This window comes from Brachyhypopomus gauderio, unplaced genomic scaffold (assembly GCF_052324685.1).
Source record: "Brachyhypopomus gauderio isolate BG-103 unplaced genomic scaffold, BGAUD_0.2 sc225, whole genome shotgun sequence".
In the NCBI taxonomy this organism is placed as follows: domain Eukaryota; kingdom Metazoa; phylum Chordata; class Actinopteri; order Gymnotiformes; family Hypopomidae; genus Brachyhypopomus; species Brachyhypopomus gauderio.
Genome location: NW_027507046.1, coordinates 144,235 through 160,936, shown reverse-complemented (window position 1 = coordinate 160,936; position 16,702 = coordinate 144,235). Strand labels below are relative to the sequence as shown.

Genomic DNA, 16,702 nt, shown 5'->3' with positions numbered 1-16,702 from the left:
AGACCTTCAAAGTCTGCACTATGCAAATCAAAAGTGGCCCAGTGGCCTAATGGATAAGGCTTCACCCTTCGGAGCTGAGGATTGTGGGTTCGAGTCCCATCTGGGTCATACATTGGAGACTAAACAGTACATTCTCATTCTTTGGCTTGCCTGCAGACTTCCTCTATCTTCTTTCTTTAGACCCTTTGTAAAGGTAAGTCTGCAAACAAGCTAAGTGTGAAAGCATACAACAATGAGCCATAGAGAAGAACCTTAGACGTCAACCCATGCAGAACAGTACAACATTGTTGACCTCTACATGGCATGTTTGTCTGAGAAGCGAAGAGGAATGAAAAGCATGATGTACTGTCTCACGTGGTTATTGAGCAAATCAAGGACAGGTCCATGGAAAAATGAAACAGTAGCTGAAAATGTGAGCTGGCTTGAAAAGATGTGTAAATTGCTCATGGAAAAGCACTGTGATTGGTGTTTACTTTTTGGCGACCTCTAAAGTGTAGCTGCGCAGGGTGCCAGTGGTGTAGTGGTATCATGCAAGATTCCCATTCTTGTGAACCGGGTTCGATTCCCGGCTGGCGCACAGACAAGGAATGTAGAGAGTACTTTTCTTTCTCCGAACGTCACGCTCTTATGCGCTGAGCTCTTGCCAACATGGTTATGTGGCAAAGAAGCATGGCTTCAGCATATATTTGAAAACTAGTCTATAGTCGAGACGACCTTCAAAGTCTGCACTATGCAAAGCAAAAGTGGCCCAGTGGCCTAATGGATAAGGCATCAGCCTTCGGAGCTGAGGATTGTGGGTTCGAGTCCCATCTGGGTCATACATTGGAGACTAAACAGTACATTCTCATTCTTTGACTTGCCTGCAGACTTCCTCTATCTTCTTTCTTTAGACCCTTTGTAAAGGTAAGTCTGCAAACAAGCTAAGTGTGAAAGCATACAACAATGAGCCATAGAGAAGAACCTTAGACGTCAACCCATGCAGAACAGTACAACATTGTTGACCTCTACATGGCATGTTTGTCTGAGAAGCGAAGAGGAATGAAAAGCATGATGTACTGTCTCACGTGGTTATTGAGCAAATCAAGGACAGGTCCATGGAAAAATGAAACAGTAGCTGAAAATGTGATCTGGCTTGAAAAGATGTGTAAATTGCTCATGGAAAAGCACTGTGATTGGTGTTTACTTTTTGGCGACCTCTAAAGAGTAGCTGCGCAGGCTGCCAGTGGTGTAGTGGTATCATGCAAGATTCCCATTCTTGTGAACCGGGTTTGATTCCCGGCTGGCGCACAGACAAGGAATGTAGAGAGTTCTTTTCTTTCTCCGAACGTCACGCTCTTATGCGCTGAGCTCTTGCCAACATGGTTATGTGGCAAAGAAGCATGGCTTCAGCATATATTTGAAAACTAGTCTATAGTCGAGAAGACCTTCAAAGTCTGCACTATGCAAAGCAAAAGTGTCCCAGTGGCCTAATGGATAAGGCATCAGCCTTCGGAGCTGAGGATTGTGGGTTCGAGTCCCATCTGGGTCATACATTGGAGACTAAACAGTACATTCTCATTCTTTGGCTTGCCTGCAGACTTCCTCTATCTTCTTTCTTTAGACCCTTTGTAAAGGTAAGTCTGCAAACAAGCTGAGTGTGAAAGCATACAACAATGAGCCATAGAGAAGAACCTTAGACGTCAACCCATGCAGAACAGTACAACATTGTTGACCTCTACATGGCATGTTTGTCTGAGAAGCGAAGAGGAATGAAAAGCATGATGTACTGTCTCACGTGGTTATTGAGCAAATCAAGGACAGGTCCATGGAAAAATGAAACAGTAGCTGAAAATGTGATCTGGCTTGAAAAGATGTGTAAATTGCTCATGGAAAAGCACTGTGATTGGTGTTTACTTTTTGGCGACCTCTAAAGTTTAGCTGCGCAGGGTGCCAGTGGTGTAGTGGTATCATGCAAGATTCCCATTCTTGTGAACCGGGTTCGATTCCCGGCTGGCGCACAGACAAGGAATGTAGAGAGTACTTTTCTTTCTCCAAACGTCACGCTCTTATGCGCTGAGCTCTTGCCAACATGGTTATGTGGCAAAGAAGCATGGCTTCAGCATATATTTGAAAACTAGTCTATAGTCGAGAAGACCTTCAAAGTCTGCACTATGCAAAGCAAAAGTGGCCCAGTGGCCTAATGGATAAGGCATCAGCCTTCGGAGCTGAGGATTGTGGGTTCGAGTCCCATCTGGGTCATACATTGGAGACTAAACAGTACATTCTCATTCTTTGGCTTGCCTGCAGACTTCCTCTATCTTCTTTCTTTAGACCCTTTGTAAAGGTAAGTGTGCAAACAAGCTGAGTGTGAAAGCATACAACAATGAGCCATAGAGAAGAACCTTAGACGTCAACCCATGCAGAACAGTACAACATTGTTGACCTCTACATGGCATGTTTGTCTGAGAAGCGAAGAGGAATGAAAAGCATGATGTACTGTCTCACGTGGTTATTGAGCAAATCAAGGACAGGTCCATGGAAAAATGAAACAGTAGCTGAAAATGTGATCTGGCTTGAAAAGATGTGTAAATTGCTCATGGAAAAGCACTGTGATTGGTGTTTACTTTTTGGCGACCTCTAAAGTTTAGCTGCGCAGGGTGCCAGTGGTGTAGTGGTATCATGCAAGATTCCCATTCTTGTGAACCGGGTTCGATTCCCGGCTGGCGCACAGACAAGGAATGTAGAGAGTACTTTTCTTTCTCCGAACGTCACGCTCTTATGCGCTGAGCTCTTGCCAACATGGTTATGTGCAAAAGAAGCATGGCTTCAGCATATATTTGAAAACTAGTCTATAGTCGAGAAGACCTTCAAAGTCTGCACTATGCAAATCAAAAGTGGCCCAGTGGCCTAATGGATAAGGCATCAGCCTTCGGAGCTGAGGATTGTGGGTTCGAGTCCCATCTGGGTCATACATTGGAGACTAAACAGTACATTCTCATTCTTTGGCTTGCCTGCAGACTTCCTCTATCTTCTTTCTTTAGACCCTTTGTAAAGGTAAGTCTGCAAACAAGCTGAGTGTGAAAGCATACAACAATGAGCCATAGAGAAGAACCTTAGACGTCAACCCATGCAGAACAGTACAACATTGTTGACCTCTACATGGCATGTTTGTCTGAGAAGCGAAGAGGAATGAAAAGCATGATGTACTGTCTCACGTGGTTATTGAGCAAATCAAGGACAGGTCCATGGAAAAATGAAACAGTAGCTGAAAATGTGATCTGGCTTGAAAAGATGTGTAAATTGCTCATGGAAAAGCACTGTGATTGGTGTTTACTTTTTGGCGACCTCTAAAGTTTAGCTGCGCAGGGTGCCAGTGGTGTAGTGGTATCATGCAAGATTCCCATTCTTGTGAACCGGGTTCGATTCCCGGCTGGCGCACAGACAAGGAATGTAGAGAGTACTTTTCTTTCTCCGAACGTCACGCTCTTATGCGCTGAGCTCTTGCCAACATGGTTATGTGCAAAAGAAGCATGGCTTCAGCATATATTTGAAAACTAGTCTATAGTCGAGAAGACCTTCAAAGTCTGCACTATGCAAATCAAAAGTGGCCCAGTGGCCTAATGGATAAGGCTTCACCCTTCGGAGCTGAGGATTGTGGGTTCGAGTCCCATCTGGGTCATACATTGGAGACTAAACAGTACATTCTCATTCTTTAGCTTGCCTGCAGACTTCCTCTATCTTCTTTCTTTAGACCCTTTGTAAAGGTATGTCTGCAAACAAGCTGAGTGTGAAAGCATACAACAATGAGCCATAGAGAAGAACCTTAGACGTCAACCCATGCAGAACAGTACAACATTGCTGACCTCTACATGGCATGCTTGTCTGAGAAGCTAAGAGGAATGAAAAGCATGATGTACTGTCTCACGTGGTTATTGAGCAAATCAAGGACAGGTCCATGGAAAAATGAAACAGTAGCTGAAAATGTGATCTGGCTTGAAAAGATGTGTAAATTGCTCATGGAAAAGCACTGTGATTGGTGTTTACTTTTTGGCGACCTCTAAAGAGTAGCTGCGCAGGGTGCCAGTGGTGTAGTGGTATCATGCAAGATTCCCATTCTTGTGAACCGGGTTCGATTCCCGGCTGGCGCACAGACAAGGAATGTAGAGAGTTCTTTTCTTTCTCCGAACGTCACGCTCTTATGCGCTGAGCTCTTGCCAACATGGTTATGTGCAAAAGAAGCATGGCTTCAGCATATATTTGAAAACTAGTCTATAGTCGAGAAGACCTTCAAAGTCTGCACTATGCAAAGCAAAAGTGGCCCAGTGGCCTAATGGATAAGGCATCAGCCTTCGGAGCTGAGGATTGTGGGTTCGAGTCCCATCTGGGTCATACATTGGAGACTAAACAGTACATTCTCATTCTTTGGCTTGCCTGCAGACTTCCTCTATCTTCTTTCTTTAGACCCTTTGTAAAGGTAAGTCTGCAAACAAGCTAAGTGTGAAAGCATACAACAATGAGCCATAGAGAAGAACCTTAGACGTCAACCCATGCAGAACAGTACAACATTGCTGACCTCTACATGGCATGCTTGTCTGAGAAGCTAAGAGGAATGAAAAGCATGATGTACTGTCTCACGTGGTTATTGAGCAAATCAAGGACAGGTCCATGGAAAAATGAAACAGTAGCTGAAAATGTGATCTGGCTTGAAAAGATGTGTAAATTGCTCATGGAAAAGCACTGTGATTGGTGTTTACTTTTTGGCGACCTCTAAAGAGTAGCTGCGCAGGGTGCCAGTGGTGTAGTGGTATCATGCAAGATTCCCATTCTTGTGAACCGGGTTCGATTCCCGGCTGGCGCACAGACAAGGAATGTAGAGAGTTCTTTTCTTTCTCCGAACGTCACGCTCTTATGCGCTGAGCTCTTGCCAACATGGTTATGTGCAAAAGAAGCATGGCTTCAGCATATATTTGAAAACTAGTCTATAGTCGAGAAGACCTTCAAAGTCTGCACTATGCAAAGCAAAAGTGGCCCAGTGGCCTAATGGATAAGGCATCAGCCTTCGGAGCTGAGGATTGTGGGTTCGAGTCCCATCTGGGTCATACATTGGAGACTAAACAGTACATTCTCATTCTTTGGCTTGCCTGCAGACTTCCTCTATCTTCTTTCTTTAGACCCTTTGTAAAGGTAAGTCTGCAAACAAGCTAAGTGTGAAAGCATACAACAATGAGCCATAGAGAAGAACCTTAGACGTCAACCCATGCAGAACAGTACAACATTGTTGACCTCTACATGGCATGTTTGTCTGAGAAGCGAAGAGGAATGAAAAGCATGATGTACTGTCTCACGTGGTTATTGAGCAAATCAAGGACAGGTCCATGGAAAAATGAAACAGTAGCTGAAAATGTGAGCTGGCTTGAAAAGATGTGTAAATTGCTCATGGAAAAGCACTGTGATTGGTGTTTACTTTTTGGCGACCTCTAAAGTGTAGCTGCGCAGGGTGCCAGTGGTGTAGTGGTATCATGCAAGATTCCCATTCTTGTGAACCGGGTTCGATTCCCAGCTGGCGCACAGACAAGGAATGTAGAGAGTACTTTTCTTTCTCCGAACGTCACGCTCTTATGCGCTGAGCTCTTGCCAACATGGTTATGTGCAAAAGAAGCATGGCTTCAGCATATATTTGAAAACTAGTCTATAGTCGAGAAGACCTTCAAAGTCTGCACTATGCAAAGCAAAAGTGGCCCAGTGGCCTAATGGATAAGGCATCAGCCTTCGGAGCTGAGGATTGTGGGTTCGAGTCCCATCTGGGTCATACATTGGAGACTAAACAGTACATTCTCATTCTTTGGCTTGCCTGCAGACTTCCTCTATCTTCTTTCTTTAGACCCTTTGTAAAGGTAAGTCTGCAAACAAGCTCAGTGTGAAAGCATACAACAATGAGCCATAGAGAAGAACCTTAGACGTCAACCCATGCAGAACAGTACAACATTGCTGACCTCTACATGGCATGCTTGTCTGAGAAGCTAAGAGGAATGAAAAGCATGATGTACTGTCTCACGTGGTTATTGAGCAAATCAAGGACAGGTCCATGGAAAAATGAAACAGTAGCTGAAAATGTGATCTGGCTTGAAAAGATGTGTAAATTGCTCATGGAAAAGCACTGTGATTGGTGTTTACTTTTTGGCGACCTCTAAAGTTTAGCTGCGCAGGGTGCCAGTGGTGTAGTGGTATCATGCAAGATTCCCATTCTTGTGAACCGGGTTCGATTCCCGGCTGGCGCACAGACAAGGAATGTAGAGAGTACTTTTCTTTCTCCGAACGTCACGCTCTTATGCGCTGAGCTCTTGCCAACATGGTTATGTGGCAAAGAAGCATGGCTTCAGCATATATTTGAAAACTAGTCTATAGTCGAGAAGACCTTCAAAGTCTGCACTATGCAAAGCAAAAGTGGCCCAGTGGCCTAATGGATAAGGCATCAGCCTTCGGAGCTGAGGATTGTGGGTTCGAGTCCCATCTGGGTCATACATTGGAGACTAAACAGTACATTCTCATTCTTTGGCTTGCCTGCAGACTTCCTCTATCTTCTTTCTTTAGACCCTTTGTAAAGGTAAGTCTGCAAACAAGCTCAGTGTGAAAGCATACAACAATGAGCCATAGAGAAGAACCTTAGACGTCAACCCATGCAGAACAGTACAACATTGCTGACCTCTACATGGCATGCTTGTCTGAGAAGCTAAGAGGAATGAAAAGCATGATGTACTGTCTCACGTGGTTATTGAGCAAATCAAGGACAGGTCCATGGAAAAATGAAACAGTAGCTGAAAATGTGATCTGGCTTGAAAAGATGTGTAAATTGCTCATGGAAAAGCACTGTGATTGGTGTTTACTTTTTGGCGACCTCTAAAGAGTAGCTGCGCAGGGTGCCAGTGGTGTAGTGGTATCATGCAAGATTCCCATTCTTGTGAACCGGGTTCGGTTCCCGGCTGGCGCACAGACAAGGAATGTAGAGAGTTCTTTTCTTTCTCCGAACGTCACGCTCTTATGCGCTGAGCTCTTGCCAACATGGTTATGTGCAAAAGAAGCATGGCTTCAGCATATATTTGAAAACTAGTCTATAGTCGAGAAGACCTTCAAAGTCTGCACTATGCAAAGCAAAAGTGGCCCAGTGGCCTAATGGATAAGGCATCAGCCTTCGGAGCTGAGGATTGTGGGTTCGAGTCCCATCTGGGTCATACATTGGAGACTAAACAGTACATTCTCATTCTTTGGCTTGCCTGCAGACTTCCTCTATCTTCTTTCTTTAGACCCTTTGTAAAGGTAAGTCTGCAAACAAGCTAAGTGTGAAAGCATACAACAATGAGCCATAGAGAAGAACCTTAGACGTCAACCCATGCAGAACAGTACAACATTGTTGACCTCTACATGGCATGTTTGTCTGAGAAGCGAAGAGGAATGAAAAGCATGATGTACTGTCTCACGTGGTTATTGAGCAAATCAAGGACAGGTCCATGGAAAAATGAAACAGTAGCTGAAAATGTGATCTGGCTTGAAAAGATGTGTAAATTGCTCATGGAAAAGCACTGTGATTGGTGTTTACTTTTTGGCGACCTCTAAAGTTTAGCTGCGCAGGGTGCCAGTGGTGTAGTGGTATCATGCAAGATTCCCATTCTTGTGAACCAGGTTCGATTCCCGGCTGGCGCACAGACAAGGAATGTAGAGAGTACTTTTCTTTCTCCGAACGTCACGCTCTTATGCGCTGAGCTCTTGCCAACATGGTTATGTGGCAAAGAAGCATGGCTTCAGCATATATTTGAAAACTAGTCTATAGTCGAGAAGACCTTCAAAGTCTGCACTATGCAAAGCAAAAGTGGCCCAGTGGCCTAATGGATAAGGCATCAGCCTTCGGAGCTGAGGATTGTGGGTTCGAGTCCCATCTGGGTCATACATTGGAGACTAAACAGTACATTCTCATTCTTTGGCTTGCCTGCAGACTTCCTCTATCTTCTTTCTTTAGACCCTTTGTAAAGGTAAGTCTGCAAACAAGCTAAGTGTGAAAGCATACAACAATGAGCCATAGAGAAGAACCTTAGACGTCAACCCATGCAGAACAGTACAACATTGTTGACCTCTACATGGCATGTTTGTCTGAGAAGCGAAGAGGAATGAAAAGCATGATGTACTGTCTCACGTGGTTATTGAGCAAATCAAGGACAGGTCCATGGAAAAATGAAACAGTAGCTGAAAATGTGATCTGGCTTGAAAAGATGTGTAAATTGCTCATGGAAAAGCACTGTGATTGGTGTTTACTTTTTGGCGACCTCTAAAGTTTAGCTGCGCAGGGTGCCAGTGGTGTAGTGGTATCATGCAAGATTCCCATTCTTGTGAACCGGGTTCGATTCCCGGCTGGCGCACAGACAAGGAATGTAGAGAGTACTTTTCTTTCTCCGAACGTCACGCTCTTATGCGCTGAGCTCTTGCCAACATGGTTATGTGGCAAAGAAGCATGGCTTCAGCATATATTTGAAAACTAGTCTATAGTCGAGAAGACCTTCAAAGTCTGCACTATGCAAAGCAAAAGTGGCCCAGTGGCCTAATGGATAAGGCATCAGCCTTCGGAGCTGAGGATTGTGGGTTCGAGTCCCATCTGGGTCATACATTGGAGACTAAACAGTACATTCTCATTCTTTGGCTTGCCTGCAGACTTCCTCTATCTTCTTTCTTTAGACCCTTTGTAAAGGTAAGTCTGCAAACAAGCTAAGTGTGAAAGCATACAACAATGAGCCATAGAGAAGAACCTTAGACGTCAACCCATGCAGAACAGTACAACATTGTTGACCTCTACATGGCATGTTTGTCTGAGAAGCGAAGAGGAATGAAAAGCATGATGTACTGTCTCACGTGGTTATTGAGCAAATCAAGGACAGGTCCATGGAAAAATGAAACAGTAGCTGAAAATGTGATCTGGCTTGAAAAGATGTGTAAATTGCTCATGGAAAAGCACTGTGATTGGTGTTTACTTTTTGGCGACCTCTAAAGTTTAGCTGCGCAGGGTGCCAGTGGTGTAGTGGTATCATGCAAGATTCCCATTCTTGTGAACCGGGTTCGATTCCCGGCTGGCGCACAGACAAGGAATGTAGAGAGTACTTTTCTTTCTCCGAACGTCACGCTCTTATGCGCTGAGCTCTTGCCAACATGGTTATGTGGCAAAGAAGCATGGCTTCAGCATATATTTGAAAACTAGTCTATAGTCGAGAAGACCTTCAAAGTCTGCACTATGCAAAGCAAAAGTGGCCCAGTGGCCTAATGGATAAGGCATCAGCCTTCGGAGCTGAGGATTGTGGGTTCGAGTCCCATCTGGGTCATACATTGGAGACTAAACAGTACATTCTCATTCTTTGGCTTGCCTGCAGACTTCCTCTATCTTCTTTCTTTAGACCCTTTGTAAAGGTAAGTCTGCAAACAAGCTCAGTGTGAAAGCATACAACAATGAGCCATAGAGAAGAACCTTAGACGTCAACCCATGCAGAACAGTACAACATTGCTGACCTCTACATGGCATGCTTGTCTGAGAAGCTAAGAGGAATGAAAAGCATGATGTACTGTCTCACGTGGTTATTGAGCAAATCAAGGACAGGTCCATGGAAAAATGAAACAGTAGCTGAAAATGTGATCTGGCTTGAAAAGATGTGTAAATTGCTCATGGAAAAGCACTGTGATTGGTGTTTACTTTTTGGCGACCTCTAAAGAGTAGCTGCGCAGGGTGCCAGTGGTGTAGTGGTATCATGCAAGATTCCCATTCTTGTGAACCGGGTTCGGTTCCCGGCTGGCGCACAGACAAGGAATGTAGAGAGTTCTTTTCTTTCTCCGAACGTCACGCTCTTATGCGCTGAGCTCTTGCCAACATGGTTATGTGCAAAAGAAGCATGGCTTCAGCATATATTTGAAAACTAGTCTATAGTCGAGAAGACCTTCAAAGTCTGCACTATGCAAAGCAAAAGTGGCCCAGTGGCCTAATGGATAAGGCATCAGCCTTCGGAGCTGAGGATTGTGGGTTCGAGTCCCATCTGGGTCATACATTGGAGACTAAACAGTACATTCTCATTCTTTGGCTTGCCTGCAGACTTCCTCTATCTTCTTTCTTTAGACCCTTTGTAAAGGTAAGTCTGCAAACAAGCTAAGTGTGAAAGCATACAACAATGAGCCATAGAGAAGAACCTTAGACGTCAACCCATGCAGAACAGTACAACATTGTTGACCTCTACATGGCATGTTTGTCTGAGAAGCGAAGAGGAATGAAAAGCATGATGTACTGTCTCACGTGGTTATTGAGCAAATCAAGGACAGGTCCATGGAAAAATGAAACAGTAGCTGAAAATGTGATCTGGCTTGAAAAGATGTGTAAATTGCTCATGGAAAAGCACTGTGATTGGTGTTTACTTTTTGGCGACCTCTAAAGTTTAGCTGCGCAGGGTGCCAGTGGTGTAGTGGTATCATGCAAGATTCCCATTCTTGTGAACCAGGTTCGATTCCCGGCTGGCGCACAGACAAGGAATGTAGAGAGTACTTTTCTTTCTCCGAACGTCACGCTCTTATGCGCTGAGCTCTTGCCAACATGGTTATGTGGCAAAGAAGCATGGCTTCAGCATATATTTGAAAACTAGTCTATAGTCGAGAAGACCTTCAAAGTCTGCACTATGCAAAGCAAAAGTGGCCCAATGGCCTAATGGATAAGGCATCAGCCTTCGGAGCTGAGGATTGTGGGTTCGAGTCCCATCTGGGTCATACATTGGAGACTAAACAGTACATTCTCATTCTTTGGCTTGCCTGCAGACTTCCTCTATCTTCTTTCTTTAGACCCTTTGTAAAGGTAAGTCTGCAAACAAGCTAAGTGTGAAAGCATACAACAATGAGCCATAGAGAAGAACCTTAGACGTCAACCCATGCAGAACAGTACAACATTGTTGACCTCTACATGGCATGTTTGTCTGAGAAGCGAAGAGGAATGAAAAGCATGATGTACTGTCTCACGTGGTTATTGAGCAAATCAAGGACAGGTCCATGGAAAAATGAAACAGTAGCTGAAAATGTGATCTGGCTTGAAAAGATGTGTAAATTGCTCATGGAAAAGCACTGTGATTGGTGTTTACTTTTTGGCGACCTCTAAAGTTTAGCTGCGCAGGGTGCCAGTGGTGTAGTGGTATCATGCAAGATTCCCATTCTTGTGAACCGGGTTCGATTCCCGGCTGGCGCACAGACAAGGAATGTAGAGAGTACTTTTCTTTCTCCGAACGTCACGCTCTTATGCGCTGAGCTCTTGCCAACATGGTTATGTGGCAAAGAAGCATGGCTTCAGCATATATTTGAAAACTAGTCTATAGTCGAGAAGACCTTCAAAGTCTGCACTATGCAAAGCAAAAGTGGCCCAGTGGCCTAATGGATAAGGCATCAGCCTTCGGAGCTGAGGATTGTGGGTTCGAGTCCCATCTGGGTCATACATTGGAGACTAAACAGTACATTCTCATTCTTTGGCTTGCCTGCAGACTTCCTCTATCTTCTTTCTTTAGACCCTTTGTAAAGGTAAGTCTGCAAACAAGCTCAGTGTGAAAGCATACAACAATGAGCCATAGAGAAGAACCTTAGACGTCAACCCATGCAGAACAGTACAACATTGCTGACCTCTACATGGCATGCTTGTCTGAGAAGCTAAGAGGAATGAAAAGCATGATGTACTGTCTCACGTGGTTATTGAGCAAATCAAGGACAGGTCCATGGAAAAATGAAACAGTAGCTGAAAATGTGATCTGGCTTGAAAAGATGTGTAAATTGCTCATGGAAAAGCACTGTGATTGGTGTTTACTTTTTGGCGACCTCTAAAGTTTAGCTGCGCAGGGTGCCAGTGGTGTAGTGGTATCATGCAAGATTCCCATTCTTGTGAACCGGGTTCGATTCCCGGCTGGCGCACAGACAAGGAATGTAGAGAGTACTTTTCTTTCTCCGAACGTCACGCTCTTATGCGCTGAGCTCTTGCCAACATGGTTATGTGGCAAAGAAGCATGGCTTCAGCATATATTTGAAAACTAGTCTATAGTCGAGAAGACCTTCAAAGTCTGCACTATGCAAAGCAAAAGTGGCCCAGTGGCCTAATGGATAAGGCATCAGCCTTCGGAGCTGAGGATTGTGGGTTCGAGTCCCATCTGGGTCATACATTGGAGACTAAACAGTACATTCTCATTCTTTGGCTTGCCTGCAGACTTCCTCTATCTTCTTTCTTTAGACCCTTTGTAAAGGTAAGTCTGCAAACAAGCTCAGTGTGAAAGCATACAACAATGAGCCATAGAGAAGAACCTTAGACGTCAACCCATGCAGAACAGTACAACATTGCTGACCTCTACATGGCATGCTTGTCTGAGAAGCTAAGAGGAATGAAAAGCATGATGTACTGTCTCACGTGGTTATTGAGCAAATCAAGGACAGGTCCATGGAAAAATGAAACAGTAGCTGAAAATGTGATCTGGCTTGAAAAGATGTGTAAATTGCTCATGGAAAAGCACTGTGATTGGTGTTTACTTTTTGGCGACCTCTAAAGTTTAGCTGCGCAGGGTGCCAGTGGTGTAGTGGTATCATGCAAGATTCCCATTCTTGTGAACCGGGTTCGATTCCCGGCTGGCGCACAGACAAGGAATGTAGAGAGTACTTTTCTTTCTCCGAACGTCACGCTCTTATGCGCTGAGCTCTTGCCAACATGGTTATGTGGCAAAGAAGCATGGCTTCAGCATATATTTGAAAACTAGTCTATAGTCGAGAAGACCTTCAAAGTCTGCACTATGCAAAGCAAAAGTAGCCCAGTGGCCTAATGGATAAGGCATCAGCCTTCGGAGCTGAGGATTGTGGGTTCGAGTCCCATCTGGGTCATACATTGGAGACTAAACAGTACATTCTCATTCTTTGGCTTGCCTGCAGACTTCCTCTATCTTCTTTCTTTAGACCCTTTGTAAAGGTAAGTCTGCAAACAAGCTGAGTGTGAAAGCATACAACAATGAGCCATAGAGAAGAACCTTAGACGTCAACCCATGCAGAACAGTACAACATTGCTGACCTCTACATGGCATGCTTGTCTGAGAAGCTAAGAGGAATGAAAAGCATGATGTACTGTCTCACGTGGTTATTGAGCAAATCAAGGACAGGTCCATGGAAAAATGAAACAGTAGCTGAAAATGTGATCTGGCTTGAAAAGATGTGTAAATTGCTCATGGAAAAGCACTGTGATTGGTGTTTACTTTTTGGCGACCTCTAAAGAGTAGCTGCGCAGGGTGCCAGTGGTGTAGTGGTATCATGCAAGATTCCCATTCTTGTGAACCGGGTTCGGTTCCCGGCTGGCGCACAGACAAGGAATGTAGAGAGTTCTTTTCTTTCTCCGAACGTCACGCTCTTATGCGCTGAGCTCTTGCCAACATGGTTATGTGCAAAAGAAGCATGGCTTCAGCATATATTTGAAAACTAGTCTATAGTCGAGAAGACCTTCAAAGTCTGCACTATGCAAAGCAAAAGTGGCCCAGTGGCCTAATGGATAAGGCATCAGCCTTCGGAGCTGAGGATTGTGGGTTCGAGTCCCATCTGGGTCATACATTGGAGACTAAACAGTACATTCTCATTCTTTGGCTTGCCTGCAGACTTCCTCTATCTTCTTTCTTTAGACCCTTTGTAAAGGTAAGTCTGCAAACAAGCTAAGTGTGAAAGCATACAACAATGAGCCATAGAGAAGAACCTTAGACGTCAACCCATGCAGAACAGTACAACATTGTTGACCTCTACATGGCATGTTTGTCTGAGAAGCGAAGAGGAATGAAAAGCATGATGTACTGTCTCACGTGGTTATTGAGCAAATCAAGGACAGGTCCATGGAAAAATGAAACAGTAGCTGAAAATGTGATCTGGCTTGAAAAGATGTGTAAATTGCTCATGGAAAAGCACTGTGATTGGTGTTTACTTTTTGGCGACCTCTAAAGTTTAGCTGCGCAGGGTGCCAGTGGTGTAGTGGTATCATGCAAGTTTCCCATTCTTGTGAACCGGGTTCGATTCCCGGCTGGCGCACAGACAAGGAATGTAGAGAGTACTTTTCTTTCTCCGAACGTCACGCTCTTATGCGCTGAGCTCTTGCCAACATGGTTATGTGGCAAAGAAGCATGGCTTCAGCATATATTTGAAAACTAGTCTATAGTCGAGAAGACCTTCAAAGTCTGCACTATGCAAAGCAAAAGTGGCCCAGTGGCCTAATGGATAAGGCTTCACCCTTCGGAGCTGAGGATTGTGGGTTCGAGTCCCATCTGGGTCATACATTGGAGACTAAACAGTACATTCTCATTCTTTAGCTTGCCTGCAGACTTCCTCTATCTTCTTTCTTTAGACCCTTTGTAAAGGTAAGTCTGCAAACAAGCTAAGTGTGAAAGCATACAACAATGAGCCATAGAGAAGAACCTTAGACGTCAACCCATGCAGAACAGTACAACATTGTTGACCTCTACATGGCATGTTTGTCTGAGAAGCGAAGAGGAATGAAAAGCATGATGTACTGTCTCACGTGGTTATTGAGCAAATCAAGGACAGGTCCATGGAAAAATGAAACAGTAGCTGAAAATGTGATCTGGCTTGAAAAGATGTTTAAATTGCTCATGGAAAAGCACTGTGATTGGTGTTTACTTTTTGGCGACCTCTAAAGTTTAGCTGCGCAGGGTGCCAGTGGTGTAGTGGTATCATGCAAGATTCCCATTCTTGTGAACCAGGTTCGATTCCCGGCTGGCGCACAGACAAGGAATGTAGAGAGTACTTTTCTTTCTCCGAACGTCACGCTCTTATGCGCTGAGCTCTTGCCAACATGGTTATGTGGCAAAGAAGCATGGCTTCAGCATATATTTGAAAACTAGTCTATAGTCGAGAAGACCTTCAAAGTCTGCACTATGCAAAGCAAAAGTGGCCCAGTGGCCTAATGGATAAGGCATCAGCCTTCGGAGCTGAGGATTGTGGGTTCGAGTCCCATCTGGGTCATACATTGGAGACTAAACAGTACATTCTCATTCTTTGGCTTGCCTGCAGACTTCCTCTATCTTCTTTCTTTAGACCCTTTGTAAAGGTAAGTCTGCAAACAAGCTAAGTGTGAAAGCATACAACAATGAGCCATAGAGAAGAACCTTAGACGTCAACCCATGCAGAACAGTACAACATTGTTGACCTCTACATGGCATGTTTGTCTGAGAAGCGAAGAGGAATGAAAAGCATGATGTACTGTCTCACGTGGTTATTGAGCAAATCAAGGACAGGTCCATGGAAAAATGAAACAGTAGCTGAAAATGTGATCTGGCTTGAAAAGATGTGTAAATTGTTCATGGAAAAGCACTGTGATTGGTGTTTACTTTTTGGCGACCTCTAAAGTTTAGCTGCGCAGGGTGCCAGTGGTGTAGTGGTATCATGCAAGATTCCCATTCTTGTGAACCAGGTTCGATTCCCGGCTGGCGCACAGACAAGGAATGTAGAGAGTACTTTTCTTTCTCCGAACGTCACGCTCTTATGCGCTGAGCTCTTGCCAACATGGTTATGTGCAAAAGAAGCATGGCTTCAGCATATATTTGAAAACTAGTCTATAGTCGAGAAGACCTTCAAAGTCTGCACTATGCAAAGCAAAAGTGGCCCAGTGGTCTAATGGATAAGGCATCAGCCTTCGGAGCTGAGGATTGTGGGTTCGAGTCCCATCTGGGTCATACATTGGAGACTAAAGAGTACATTCTCATTCTTTGGCTTGCCTGCAGACTTCCTCTGTCTTCTTTCTTTAGACCCTTTGTAAAGGTAAGTCTGCAAACAAGCTGACTGTGAAAGCATACAACAATGAGCCATAGAGAAGAACCTTAGACGTCAACCCATGCAGAACAGTACAACATTGTTGTCCTCTACATGGCATGTTTGTCTGAGAAGCGAAGAGGAATGAAAAGCATGATGTACTGTCTCACGTGGTTATTGAGCAAATCAAGGACAGGTCCATGGAAAAATGAAACAGTAGCTGAAAATGTGATCTGGCTTGAAAAGATGTGTAAATTGCTCATGGAAAAGCACTGTGATTGGTGTTTACTTTTTGGCGACCTCTAAAGTGTAGCTGCGCAGGGTGCCAGTGGTGTAGTGGTATCATGCATGATTCCCATTCTTGTGAACCGGGTTCGATTCCCGGCTGGCGCACAGACATGGAATGTAGAGAGTTCTTTTCTTTCTCCGAACGTCACGCTCTTATGCGCTGAGCTCTTGCCAACATGGTTATGTGCAAAAGAAGCATGGCTTCAGCATATATTTGAAAACTAGACTATAGTCGAGAAGACCTTCAAAGTCTGCACTATGCAAAGCAAAAGTGGCCCAGTGGCCTAATGGATAAGGCATCAGCCTTCGGAGCTGAGGATTGTGGGTTCGAGTCCCATCTGGGTCATACATTGGAGACTAAAGAGTACATTCTCATTCTTTGGCTTGCCTGCAGACTTCCTCTGTCTTCTTTCTTTAGACCCTTTGTAAAGCTAAGTCTGCAAACAAGCTGAGTGTGAAAGCATACAACAATGAGCCATAGAGAAGAACCTTAGACGTCAACCCATGCAGAACAGTACAACATTGTTGACCGCTACATGGCATGCTTGTCTGAGAAGCGAAGAGGAATGAAAAGCATGATGTACTGTCTCACGTGGTTATTGAGCAAATC

At 44.4% G+C, this 16,702-nt stretch overlaps 47 non-coding genes across 47 annotated transcripts; all 47 read left to right on the top strand.

Annotated features, from left to right (window-relative positions):
* The first annotated feature begins 35 nt into the window (after window positions 1–35).
* trnar-ucg (transfer RNA arginine (anticodon UCG)) lies at window positions 36–108 on the top strand. The gene has a single exon. It is a non-coding gene; the product is annotated as a tRNA-Arg (tRNA).
* A 398-nt stretch (window positions 109–506) lies between these two features.
* Window positions 507–577, top strand: trnag-ccc (transfer RNA glycine (anticodon CCC)). Its single transcript has one exon. It is a non-coding gene; the product is annotated as a tRNA-Gly (tRNA).
* A 168-nt stretch (window positions 578–745) lies between these two features.
* trnar-ucg (transfer RNA arginine (anticodon UCG)) lies at window positions 746–818 on the top strand. Its single transcript has one exon. It is a non-coding gene; the product is annotated as a tRNA-Arg (tRNA).
* A 397-nt stretch (window positions 819–1,215) lies between these two features.
* trnag-ccc (transfer RNA glycine (anticodon CCC)) lies at window positions 1,216–1,287 on the top strand. Its single transcript has one exon. It is a non-coding gene; the product is annotated as a tRNA-Gly (tRNA).
* Window positions 1,288–1,455: 168 nt separating this feature from the next.
* Window positions 1,456–1,528, top strand: trnar-ucg (transfer RNA arginine (anticodon UCG)). Its single transcript has one exon. It is a non-coding gene; the product is annotated as a tRNA-Arg (tRNA).
* A 398-nt stretch (window positions 1,529–1,926) lies between these two features.
* Window positions 1,927–1,997, top strand: trnag-ccc (transfer RNA glycine (anticodon CCC)). The gene has a single exon. It is a non-coding gene; the product is annotated as a tRNA-Gly (tRNA).
* Window positions 1,998–2,165: 168 nt separating this feature from the next.
* On the top strand, window positions 2,166–2,238 carry trnar-ucg (transfer RNA arginine (anticodon UCG)). Its single transcript has one exon. It is a non-coding gene; the product is annotated as a tRNA-Arg (tRNA).
* Window positions 2,239–2,636: 398 nt separating this feature from the next.
* Window positions 2,637–2,707, top strand: trnag-ccc (transfer RNA glycine (anticodon CCC)). Its single transcript has one exon. It is a non-coding gene; the product is annotated as a tRNA-Gly (tRNA).
* A 168-nt stretch (window positions 2,708–2,875) lies between these two features.
* On the top strand, window positions 2,876–2,948 carry trnar-ucg (transfer RNA arginine (anticodon UCG)). Its single transcript has one exon. It is a non-coding gene; the product is annotated as a tRNA-Arg (tRNA).
* A 398-nt stretch (window positions 2,949–3,346) lies between these two features.
* trnag-ccc (transfer RNA glycine (anticodon CCC)) lies at window positions 3,347–3,417 on the top strand. Its single transcript has one exon. It is a non-coding gene; the product is annotated as a tRNA-Gly (tRNA).
* Window positions 3,418–3,585: 168 nt separating this feature from the next.
* Window positions 3,586–3,658, top strand: trnar-ucg (transfer RNA arginine (anticodon UCG)). The gene has a single exon. It is a non-coding gene; the product is annotated as a tRNA-Arg (tRNA).
* Window positions 3,659–4,056: 398 nt separating this feature from the next.
* trnag-ccc (transfer RNA glycine (anticodon CCC)) lies at window positions 4,057–4,127 on the top strand. The gene has a single exon. It is a non-coding gene; the product is annotated as a tRNA-Gly (tRNA).
* A 168-nt stretch (window positions 4,128–4,295) lies between these two features.
* trnar-ucg (transfer RNA arginine (anticodon UCG)) lies at window positions 4,296–4,368 on the top strand. Its single transcript has one exon. It is a non-coding gene; the product is annotated as a tRNA-Arg (tRNA).
* A 398-nt stretch (window positions 4,369–4,766) lies between these two features.
* On the top strand, window positions 4,767–4,837 carry trnag-ccc (transfer RNA glycine (anticodon CCC)). Its single transcript has one exon. It is a non-coding gene; the product is annotated as a tRNA-Gly (tRNA).
* Window positions 4,838–5,005: 168 nt separating this feature from the next.
* On the top strand, window positions 5,006–5,078 carry trnar-ucg (transfer RNA arginine (anticodon UCG)). Its single transcript has one exon. It is a non-coding gene; the product is annotated as a tRNA-Arg (tRNA).
* A 398-nt stretch (window positions 5,079–5,476) lies between these two features.
* On the top strand, window positions 5,477–5,547 carry trnag-ccc (transfer RNA glycine (anticodon CCC)). Its single transcript has one exon. It is a non-coding gene; the product is annotated as a tRNA-Gly (tRNA).
* A 168-nt stretch (window positions 5,548–5,715) lies between these two features.
* trnar-ucg (transfer RNA arginine (anticodon UCG)) lies at window positions 5,716–5,788 on the top strand. Its single transcript has one exon. It is a non-coding gene; the product is annotated as a tRNA-Arg (tRNA).
* Window positions 5,789–6,186: 398 nt separating this feature from the next.
* Window positions 6,187–6,257, top strand: trnag-ccc (transfer RNA glycine (anticodon CCC)). Its single transcript has one exon. It is a non-coding gene; the product is annotated as a tRNA-Gly (tRNA).
* A 168-nt stretch (window positions 6,258–6,425) lies between these two features.
* trnar-ucg (transfer RNA arginine (anticodon UCG)) lies at window positions 6,426–6,498 on the top strand. Its single transcript has one exon. It is a non-coding gene; the product is annotated as a tRNA-Arg (tRNA).
* Window positions 6,499–6,896: 398 nt separating this feature from the next.
* trnag-ccc (transfer RNA glycine (anticodon CCC)) lies at window positions 6,897–6,967 on the top strand. The gene has a single exon. It is a non-coding gene; the product is annotated as a tRNA-Gly (tRNA).
* A 168-nt stretch (window positions 6,968–7,135) lies between these two features.
* On the top strand, window positions 7,136–7,208 carry trnar-ucg (transfer RNA arginine (anticodon UCG)). The gene has a single exon. It is a non-coding gene; the product is annotated as a tRNA-Arg (tRNA).
* A 398-nt stretch (window positions 7,209–7,606) lies between these two features.
* Window positions 7,607–7,677, top strand: trnag-ccc (transfer RNA glycine (anticodon CCC)). The gene has a single exon. It is a non-coding gene; the product is annotated as a tRNA-Gly (tRNA).
* A 168-nt stretch (window positions 7,678–7,845) lies between these two features.
* trnar-ucg (transfer RNA arginine (anticodon UCG)) lies at window positions 7,846–7,918 on the top strand. Its single transcript has one exon. It is a non-coding gene; the product is annotated as a tRNA-Arg (tRNA).
* A 398-nt stretch (window positions 7,919–8,316) lies between these two features.
* Window positions 8,317–8,387, top strand: trnag-ccc (transfer RNA glycine (anticodon CCC)). Its single transcript has one exon. It is a non-coding gene; the product is annotated as a tRNA-Gly (tRNA).
* Window positions 8,388–8,555: 168 nt separating this feature from the next.
* trnar-ucg (transfer RNA arginine (anticodon UCG)) lies at window positions 8,556–8,628 on the top strand. The gene has a single exon. It is a non-coding gene; the product is annotated as a tRNA-Arg (tRNA).
* Window positions 8,629–9,026: 398 nt separating this feature from the next.
* Window positions 9,027–9,097, top strand: trnag-ccc (transfer RNA glycine (anticodon CCC)). Its single transcript has one exon. It is a non-coding gene; the product is annotated as a tRNA-Gly (tRNA).
* Window positions 9,098–9,265: 168 nt separating this feature from the next.
* Window positions 9,266–9,338, top strand: trnar-ucg (transfer RNA arginine (anticodon UCG)). The gene has a single exon. It is a non-coding gene; the product is annotated as a tRNA-Arg (tRNA).
* Window positions 9,339–9,736: 398 nt separating this feature from the next.
* trnag-ccc (transfer RNA glycine (anticodon CCC)) lies at window positions 9,737–9,807 on the top strand. Its single transcript has one exon. It is a non-coding gene; the product is annotated as a tRNA-Gly (tRNA).
* Window positions 9,808–9,975: 168 nt separating this feature from the next.
* Window positions 9,976–10,048, top strand: trnar-ucg (transfer RNA arginine (anticodon UCG)). Its single transcript has one exon. It is a non-coding gene; the product is annotated as a tRNA-Arg (tRNA).
* A 398-nt stretch (window positions 10,049–10,446) lies between these two features.
* trnag-ccc (transfer RNA glycine (anticodon CCC)) lies at window positions 10,447–10,517 on the top strand. The gene has a single exon. It is a non-coding gene; the product is annotated as a tRNA-Gly (tRNA).
* Window positions 10,518–10,685: 168 nt separating this feature from the next.
* On the top strand, window positions 10,686–10,758 carry trnar-ucg (transfer RNA arginine (anticodon UCG)). Its single transcript has one exon. It is a non-coding gene; the product is annotated as a tRNA-Arg (tRNA).
* A 398-nt stretch (window positions 10,759–11,156) lies between these two features.
* Window positions 11,157–11,227, top strand: trnag-ccc (transfer RNA glycine (anticodon CCC)). The gene has a single exon. It is a non-coding gene; the product is annotated as a tRNA-Gly (tRNA).
* Window positions 11,228–11,395: 168 nt separating this feature from the next.
* Window positions 11,396–11,468, top strand: trnar-ucg (transfer RNA arginine (anticodon UCG)). Its single transcript has one exon. It is a non-coding gene; the product is annotated as a tRNA-Arg (tRNA).
* Window positions 11,469–11,866: 398 nt separating this feature from the next.
* On the top strand, window positions 11,867–11,937 carry trnag-ccc (transfer RNA glycine (anticodon CCC)). The gene has a single exon. It is a non-coding gene; the product is annotated as a tRNA-Gly (tRNA).
* A 168-nt stretch (window positions 11,938–12,105) lies between these two features.
* trnar-ucg (transfer RNA arginine (anticodon UCG)) lies at window positions 12,106–12,178 on the top strand. The gene has a single exon. It is a non-coding gene; the product is annotated as a tRNA-Arg (tRNA).
* A 398-nt stretch (window positions 12,179–12,576) lies between these two features.
* On the top strand, window positions 12,577–12,647 carry trnag-ccc (transfer RNA glycine (anticodon CCC)). Its single transcript has one exon. It is a non-coding gene; the product is annotated as a tRNA-Gly (tRNA).
* Window positions 12,648–12,815: 168 nt separating this feature from the next.
* On the top strand, window positions 12,816–12,888 carry trnar-ucg (transfer RNA arginine (anticodon UCG)). The gene has a single exon. It is a non-coding gene; the product is annotated as a tRNA-Arg (tRNA).
* A 398-nt stretch (window positions 12,889–13,286) lies between these two features.
* On the top strand, window positions 13,287–13,357 carry trnag-ccc (transfer RNA glycine (anticodon CCC)). The gene has a single exon. It is a non-coding gene; the product is annotated as a tRNA-Gly (tRNA).
* Window positions 13,358–13,525: 168 nt separating this feature from the next.
* Window positions 13,526–13,598, top strand: trnar-ucg (transfer RNA arginine (anticodon UCG)). The gene has a single exon. It is a non-coding gene; the product is annotated as a tRNA-Arg (tRNA).
* Window positions 13,599–13,996: 398 nt separating this feature from the next.
* Window positions 13,997–14,067, top strand: trnag-ccc (transfer RNA glycine (anticodon CCC)). The gene has a single exon. It is a non-coding gene; the product is annotated as a tRNA-Gly (tRNA).
* Window positions 14,068–14,235: 168 nt separating this feature from the next.
* trnar-ucg (transfer RNA arginine (anticodon UCG)) lies at window positions 14,236–14,308 on the top strand. The gene has a single exon. It is a non-coding gene; the product is annotated as a tRNA-Arg (tRNA).
* A 398-nt stretch (window positions 14,309–14,706) lies between these two features.
* On the top strand, window positions 14,707–14,777 carry trnag-ccc (transfer RNA glycine (anticodon CCC)). The gene has a single exon. It is a non-coding gene; the product is annotated as a tRNA-Gly (tRNA).
* Window positions 14,778–14,945: 168 nt separating this feature from the next.
* trnar-ucg (transfer RNA arginine (anticodon UCG)) lies at window positions 14,946–15,018 on the top strand. Its single transcript has one exon. It is a non-coding gene; the product is annotated as a tRNA-Arg (tRNA).
* A 398-nt stretch (window positions 15,019–15,416) lies between these two features.
* On the top strand, window positions 15,417–15,487 carry trnag-ccc (transfer RNA glycine (anticodon CCC)). The gene has a single exon. It is a non-coding gene; the product is annotated as a tRNA-Gly (tRNA).
* A 168-nt stretch (window positions 15,488–15,655) lies between these two features.
* On the top strand, window positions 15,656–15,728 carry trnar-ucg (transfer RNA arginine (anticodon UCG)). Its single transcript has one exon. It is a non-coding gene; the product is annotated as a tRNA-Arg (tRNA).
* A 398-nt stretch (window positions 15,729–16,126) lies between these two features.
* On the top strand, window positions 16,127–16,197 carry trnag-ccc (transfer RNA glycine (anticodon CCC)). Its single transcript has one exon. It is a non-coding gene; the product is annotated as a tRNA-Gly (tRNA).
* Window positions 16,198–16,365: 168 nt separating this feature from the next.
* Window positions 16,366–16,438, top strand: trnar-ucg (transfer RNA arginine (anticodon UCG)). The gene has a single exon. It is a non-coding gene; the product is annotated as a tRNA-Arg (tRNA).
* The last annotated feature ends 264 nt before the right edge of the window (window positions 16,439–16,702 follow it).